The 8,212-nt window shown below is 42.0% G+C and overlaps 1 pseudogene; it reads right to left on the reverse strand.

Annotated features, from left to right (window-relative positions):
* Window positions 1-657: 657 nt before the first annotated feature.
* On the reverse strand, window positions 658-7,912 carry LOC123082144 (disease resistance protein RGA5-like; annotated as a pseudogene).
* Window positions 7,913-8,212: the final 300 nt, after the last annotated feature.

Below are 8,212 nucleotides of genomic sequence, written 5' to 3' on the forward strand. Positions count from 1 at the left end.
GTGTTAAGAGTCGTGCTGTAATGGAGATGGGAAGAAAGTGGAAGAAGAAGCGAGATGTGACCAGTTGAGAGAAGCAGAATTTCAACCGTGCCTGATGTTGCTTGCCTCTGAAAAGATGACATATTCATCAAGTTTGGGTGTATGGCTGAAAAGCTTGAACGTTACTATGGAATCTTGGCCACCCAGATTCAGTTAAAATTACAAGAACATGAATGCACTCACAAAATCGGCATTAGTGTCTGATTTTATTTTTGACAGAGCCAGCCAGCTTATCACAAGATCGATAGTTTAACCAACCAACCTTCCATTTTTCGACATGCAAGCAGGTTATACAGAAATACATTTCTGACCCCAATTAATCGAGAGAAATAGGTGATACAGTTTGCTTGAATGTTACAGCGTCAGTCAAGGGGGCTGCATTCATATGACAAATGGCGAGGCAGATCCGTGGACAAGAGTAGCATGTTCAGTCCCAGTGCAGAGCCGCGCTTACTTCAATTTTGGTACACAAACAACAACATAGATTTGCCACCACAAGAGGTAAACAGAACTCAGGGGTGCTACACAAGTCAAGCTTCCCCAACAGGAATTGAAAACACATCTACTACTAATGTCTGTTCTAACTCAAGCAACCCAGCGAATTTTTCTCTCATTCTTCTAGTCTCCTTTCTTCGCCCGAGATTCTTTTGCGACGACCTCTTCCCACTCCTTGTCATCCTTAAACATGTGATGTTTAAAGACTCTGCTGACACGGATTCTGCACTTGGCGAGCAAGTTGGTTGATTTCTCAATGGAACACTCCAGAGCCTTCACCCAGCCAGGAGCTGCTCTGTAACAATTGATTTTCACCTCGAGTTGTGCAAGGCCTGGAAGATGCTCGACACCCAAGTCTGCAAAACAGTCAGACGCCACAATCATTGGGCTCAATTCAAGCCGGAGACAACGGAGTGCTTGCATAGCACCTGGTGCAAATGTTAGCTGCAGTCCACCCGTTGGTTGCACTTCAAATTCAAGACGGAAGAGTGAATAGTAGCGGAAGCGGAAGACCTTTAGCAGTTTGAATCCATCACTACCGATGATCAGCTTTTCATTAATGGCCCCTCTTGTTATCTCAAGCTCCAGATGGGCCAGAGAAGGCATGCCCATGAGAACTTGGAGATCCTCCTTATCAAATTCCGTGACCTTTATGCGTAGTTTCACGAGATTCTTGAGGGAGGCCATTCCCCTGGGAACCATTCCAGCTAATGAATGAATTTTAAGAACTTGGAGGCACGGGTAGGTGCTGCATGGGTTGCAGAACAGACGCTTGGCTATCTCTGCATCAGTACGAAGATAGCGAAGGTTGCATTTGCCCGACTCATTTACTTCCTCCGCAAATCTCACTGGGTCGTCAGTTTCCCAGAAGCGTAACTCCTCCAAGGCCTGCAGACTACGGAACCCACTTGCAGGTAATTGTGTTCTATAGCTGACAAATAGGCGCACCAATTTCCGCAACTGCACCATGGTTGATGGCAGTCTTGGAAGTGCACAACATCATCTCAAATCGAGAGTCTCTAAGTGCTGCAGCTTTCCGATTTCACCAGGAAGCTCAGTAATCTTACAATCGCCAATTCTCAAATACCTCAGCTGACGCGAACTACCTATATGTTTTACATGCTTGTTTTCCAACCAATTACAATCTCCAAGATCCAACACCCGCAAAGCATGGAAGTCCACAAGATGGGGTACTACCGGCTTATCTGCCTCAAACACAGTCAATGAGCGAATATGTATCTTGGTCTCTGTAATTGCCCCAACTGCCCCTTTATGCTCTTTGCCACTAGATTGCATGGACAGACGACGTATCTTATTTGGGAAAGAATTGCATATACGCCCATTTAAGACAGTGGCAAAATTCTCTTCATCCGATAAAGATATAATAAGGTCAAGCACCATATCATGGACCCTACAATATTTCACCGAACTGTCATAATTACCATAAACTGGCTGGATCATATTTCTATTAACGAGCTCATTAAAACAGTTCTCTGCTACTTGATCCAAGCTTCCCCATTGTGCAGCAATGAATCCTTCTGCTATCCATTTCCGTTTCAACACTTTAATATTGATCATGGAGTCCTCTGGATATAAGCACAAGTACAGTAAACAAGTCTTCAGGTGGTGGGGAAGATCCAGGTAACTATGTAACAATATATCTTTCATCCCTTTTAAGTTCCCATCTTTATCAAACGAAGAACCAGTACCAATGGAATCTTGCAGTCTCTCCCATTCATCCTTGTTATGTGTCTTCCTGGCAAGCAAACTTGCAAATGTAATTATAGCCAGTGGCAGTCCGCCACATTTTTTTAAAATCCTAGCAGAAACTTCTTCCCGTTCAGAAGGACATGAATCATCTGAGCTGAAAGTTCTCTTAAAGAATAGTCTTCTAGAATCAACATCATCTAGAGGTGCCATTTGATAGGGTTGCTCATCTGAGACGGAACAACATAGATTAGCTACACCTGTAATGCGTGTAGTAGCAATTATTCTGCTGCCATTATTATTCTAAGGAAATGCTGTCTTGACCAATTTCCAATCTTGTTCTTTCCATACGTCATCAACAACAATGAAGTACCTGCATTGAGTAGTGTGCATTGTTAAGCATTCTCGTTAACTATGAGACTTGCACTAGCCAATTTGATAATGGCAAACAGATACATAAATGTTGCACACTTAATTTCACAGTAACTTGTTTTGTATCAATCAAACTTATTAGAAGTATCTCACTGCATCCTCATGGTAAGTAAAACATAAGTATCTAAATCATATCAACGGATAAACAACTTTCCATTGGTAGAAGAAAGATCAATTCTACTTTAAGTTTCAACCCGGGAATTTAGTACCGTTTAAACCACAAATCCTTAACTATTAACATTGTATTTTACCTTCTAGACCCTAACCACCCGGCGGGTGCGTGTTTGTCCAGCCCACCCAACATGGCATCTAATTGATGATTCATTAAGATAAGATATTTGGAGGCTTGTATTTTATCCATGTTTCCTCTGTTCTCCCTGCTATTGTTGTTTGCACGGGGAGCCCTACTGCCTTGTGGCAATGAAATGCTTTATCAGCCGCTATGGAGGAAACAAGGATTGAGGAGGTGGTGCCCAAGCCAAAGATTAAAGTCGAAAATTGCGAATGTACAAGGTGCTTGAATGTTACTAGTATTTTGTGTTTTTATTTTTATTTGGTATACTTGCTATGTCTCTCCTGCTCAATGTCATTGTAAGCTGAGACCATCTATAGGCTACAGCTGATATATTTGTGTATTTTCTTTAATGAAAAAAAAACACTGAAAGTATGTAGTATAGAGTTTATTTCCTTGCATGCAATTGATTACAACTGTCAGCGGGTCATTAAGATCATTCAGATTGAGACAGACAAGCCTACTAGCTGCAGCCGTGTTTTTTCTAGCTTAGTCAAGAATGTTTGGTTGGTTTACGGAATTCAATTCTTTCACACCTTTGTAATTTGATATCTTGCGTAGGTGCATTTACTGTTACTTCTTTTATCCTTGTTAAAGGGAGTGAGTAAAGTTTCAATTGCATTTTCTGGTGCACATTTAGGTGACATTAAAAGGTATACTCTGTTTTAATGGTTTCCTGGCCTCATTCTGTCTCAAATTGCTATGTTTACATGGCTTGGATCGATACCATTGAGCAAATGGTTATGGTGGTCTGAAGATTTATTCTGGTGGTGGTTATTTTCTATCATCATCCATTTATCTCGTGGCATGGCACACAAAGATTGCACACATGTTTCTTGGTTCTGGTTAAGAAGATTTTAAGGAAGTTTTTTTATGGAGAAAGAGTGTTCCAGGATTCTGTGAGAAAATGTGAAAGCAATCTTTTGGAGGAAAAAGCAGGGCAGTCTTTGTTCAGAATCTTTGTACGCGATAAATAGTTTCATTCCTTCATGCTGATTTCTATAAGTCAACCTATCTGAATCTCTGAAATTTCTACAAGTACTTGGGTGGGTATTTCTAGGATTCTAAGGATACAACATGGATGCTTGGGTTAAATTGTAGAAGTATAGCAATTCATTTTGTTAGTTGGACAACTATAGCAAGGATTCATAATGTAGCAGAGCCCGTTTCTGATTTGCCTGCACTATTCTTGCATTCACTGTTGTCTAGCTCTAGTGCCCAGTCTTGTGAAGTAAATCAGACTGATCCAGTATTTGTGAAGTTTGTAGCGACACTACGTCTTTTTGGGCTACCATTACATGGAGGGTTGAACGTGGACTTTTTTCATGTGTGCCTGTTTTGTGAAGCTAAAACGTAAGATTAAAAGTATTTACTGAATGTGTGTTTATTACAACCAACAACCAATCGGTAGGCTAGTTTGAGGTAATGCGAAAACAATATAGATGTTCAAGGAACTAAACATATATACTCAAGACAACTAGAGATGACCATTTGATCTAGCCCGGTTCAAACTAGCTAAGTTTAAATAATAAGTAATTGTTTCAATAGTCCAAATATATGAATCAGTTAATTCTAGGTGCTTGTATAAAGAGGGAGATAAAACAAATTAAAGTAAATCATCCATATACTCCGCACCTCTTTCCTGTCAAGATATGTTTGATTTCACGGATTAGCTGTTCCTTTTCCCAACTCTGACATTCTTTGTACGCATCTTTATCGATCTGAGACAAGATATCTTTCAGGAGCTTCAGCAGATCAAGTGTGCGCGACACTGACACGCAAGCTTGGCACTAGAAGTCCCCTCCTGATCCAATCTTGCGATAGACCTCCATGGCCAAGGTTGTCTTCCCCAACCCTCCTGATCCGACAATCGGCACCACTTTCAACTCTTTACTCTCATCCATCAGCAAGGCAATGACGTGCTTCATTGGGCCGTCCATTGCCACCAAGCCCTTGACCTCCTCGTGGATGGCAATTATCCGCGGGTCTATCTCCACCGTCTTCGTTGCACTGTAGTAATTCTCTTCAAGCTTGTACCTAGCATCATTTTTACAGTAAAAACTTAATTAAGCTCATGTTGCATCATCCAGAAATACATAAGTGCAAGAGTTAGATCCTCATCATGTCAAAAGCTTAGCTCCTGCACGTGCACCGTTGCTGTGTGGACGGTATGACGACGGTGGTGAGTGCTGCCGACCAGGTCCCACGCGGCACTCGAGAAGACCGATGAAGGTGGTGAGGGTCCACACACACAGACCATTTGGTCTCAAAGTAGGCACGTGATGAGTGGGTCGTTGATTTCGTGCACCGACGGTTTCACACGATATTATTGAAGCATCTGGGAGCATCAATTTTATTATTTCTCTACACATCTGTAAATGCGATTCTATCATGAAAATTTGCATGCCTATAAAAATTATCAACATGAGCCCGAGCTCACAATAGCACTTTACAGAGAAGAAATGGAGTATGTGGATTTGAATCCTAGTTGTTTTAGATCGTTTGATTCATGGGAGAAAAACATGACTAGGAGCTGGAAATGCAATTCCGCTCTCGGGAGCATGTGCTTCTGCCTGTGGAAAAGGAATTTTGTAATGTCAAAAAATTCCTAACAAAATCTTTAGGTGTTTTTGTTAAGGTTAAGCATCTTGGCCTGTGTAAAAAAATCAAATTGATCAATTGTTACCCCAAAATGTTAAACCCAAATTTGTTTTTTTCATCGATGAAACACTGCTGCTTCGTTTCAGATGAAAATTGTCAAGCATACTTGCGACACTAACACGAACATCTACAAAAAATTTCAGATTTTTTTCATAAAATTTACTATTTTTTTCATTTTACTATTCATCCAGGTGATGCACCCAGGACCCAAAAAGCCTCCCCAATTTCTTTTTTTGCGAAAAATAAACGTTTTTTTACATGTGTGCCCTTAACTCAAACCCATTACTTAGATTTACCTCCAAATTCAAAGTGTGCTCAAATTTGTTGACATGGCACATGAAGATAGCCTGATGGGGTTTACACTCATCCAGGGGATGATTCTGTCTATGGGTTATCAACAGATGAAAGTTATGAAGAAAGGAGCTTATCAAGTGATGTACTCCCTCTGTTTCTAAATATTTGTGTTTTCAGAGATTTCAACAAGTGACTACATACGGAGCAAAATATCTACACTCTAAAACATGTCTATATACATTTGTATGTGATAGTCCATTTGAAATTTCTAAAAAGACAAATATTTAGGAAGGAAGGGAGTAGTAAATTTATTTTATCTTGCTTTTATGTGGTTGTCGTATTTTATTTGGCTTCTTCAGGAAAGAGATACTTCTCCTTTTTCCCTTTCTGTTCACGTTACCAAAATGGGTGACTTTCATTGACTTTTGTTTACTTAAGAGATCCTGTTTTTGCTGATCGTCCCCTTCTTTTACCAATCAGCTGTTGAATCATTAAAGGGAGATTTCTCAAAATTTTGCAAGGAGTCAGATGCGTTTTTCATTTGATGCATTTTTTCCTTCAGAAAATAAATGTTGCTGTGCATTTGGATGTATTTGTTTTACATCATTAATCATTATTTATTTATCTTCTTATATCATACTATTAAATGGTTAAATGTACACAGCGTTGGTAGAGATGTTTTCTCTGGTTATCCAATCATGCATTTGCCTGGGTTTTCTAGTCTTCGGCCTTCGCGTTTGTTTAGTCATCACTCGTCGTTGTTCATTACATTACATTCCTTCATTACTTATTTGTTTATTCTGTTTCTTAGCCACTTAGTTCCTCTTGAGCTTTGTCGTTGTTATTTTGTGTCTTCATTTTCTAGTCTTCGGTCTTCTTGTTCATCTAGTCATCACTGTTCGTTTTCCCCCTTCAGTTTTGCACTGAATGTCTCAGTCCTCAGTCTTCTCCTTCTTGTCAGTTTCTTTAGTATTTGTTTCTTATTTTTTTTTACTTTCTCAATTTCTTACTAGCTCCTTGGTCTTTTTTTAGAGAAAAGATGCAGCCGAGCCCGAGTAGGACGCTAGCCTAGTCCAACTTTAAATTAACAAAGGCATCAACCGGTTGGGGTACAACTGCAGAGTACGACAACGAACTAGAACAAAGAAAGCAGCAAGATACAGAGGCGCTGAAAAGCAACTCACAAGCCTCAAGAACTTCATACAAGAAGGATATACAATGGAGCACTTAGCTGAAGGACTCGAGGTCCTCCACCACGACTAAACATGGTTGGGAGCAATGCCGGCTTTGGAGAGGGAATGAAGCTGCACCTACATGGCCTGCCTTTACCAAAACCTAAGGGCCTCGGCACGACACGACCATCAAACCCCGTCTTCGAAGGAGGCCACAACCTCCTTGCCTGGATCGCAAGGCGCCGAACCATCGAACGACGGGAGTTCCCATGAACATGGATGAAGCCGCCAGGTAGTCCCAAGGAGCAAAGCACCCAAATGGGTCGACGAGGCTCAACCAAAGCAGAGCAAGCCGCACAACCAACGGGCAGAACATGGCGGAGGAAAAGCTAAAGCTTGGACGAAGAACATGCCAACGACTTTTGTCAACGCACCCTAACAGTGCCCACCACCCATCCCTCAAGGCGGCGCCTTCAAGAAGATCACGTCGCCGAGAACGCCGCCGCCGCCGCCTGTTGAGTAAATAGGCACTTTTTCAACTAATTTAATCCATAGATGAATCACTAGCATTGGCATTGACTGCATTGACGACATACTGACTCTGATCTAAACATGCACATACTAAGCAAACAGTAGACAAATCTACACATATTGCTAGTACTGCTAATACGAAAATAAACGGGAGCAGGATAAACATGCTATACCCTCCAGTAGGCCAGGCAGAAGCCGCGACGGCGGTGACAGCAGCAACGGCATCCTCGGCGGCCTTCTTGTCGGCCTCGATCTTCTCGGTGGCGGCACGTTCGGCGGCGGTGGACATGTGATGACAAAGACGACGCAGACGTAGAGGAAGTAGTGGATCGGAGGCGAGCAATCGTGTAGTCGCTTCCCAAAAACCTATTCGCCTCTCTCCTGTACAGGAACCGGAGAGACGGAGTTTCAGAGACCTGCTCTCCCGTCGACCGCGGCAGCAGCAAAGGAATGACGTGGGCGGTTCGCGTGGGAGCAGATGTGATATGATCGTGGCGGCTAGGGTTAGGAGGCACCGCACACTTATATAGGCGCAGCCGCGTGGAAAGACGTGGGCTAGACCCACGTCCGAGTCCGTGACAGCCCATGA

Source organism: Triticum aestivum, chromosome 1B, assembly GCF_018294505.1.
Source record: "Triticum aestivum cultivar Chinese Spring chromosome 1B, IWGSC CS RefSeq v2.1, whole genome shotgun sequence".
Taxonomy (NCBI): Eukaryota; Viridiplantae; Streptophyta; class Magnoliopsida; order Poales; family Poaceae; genus Triticum; species Triticum aestivum.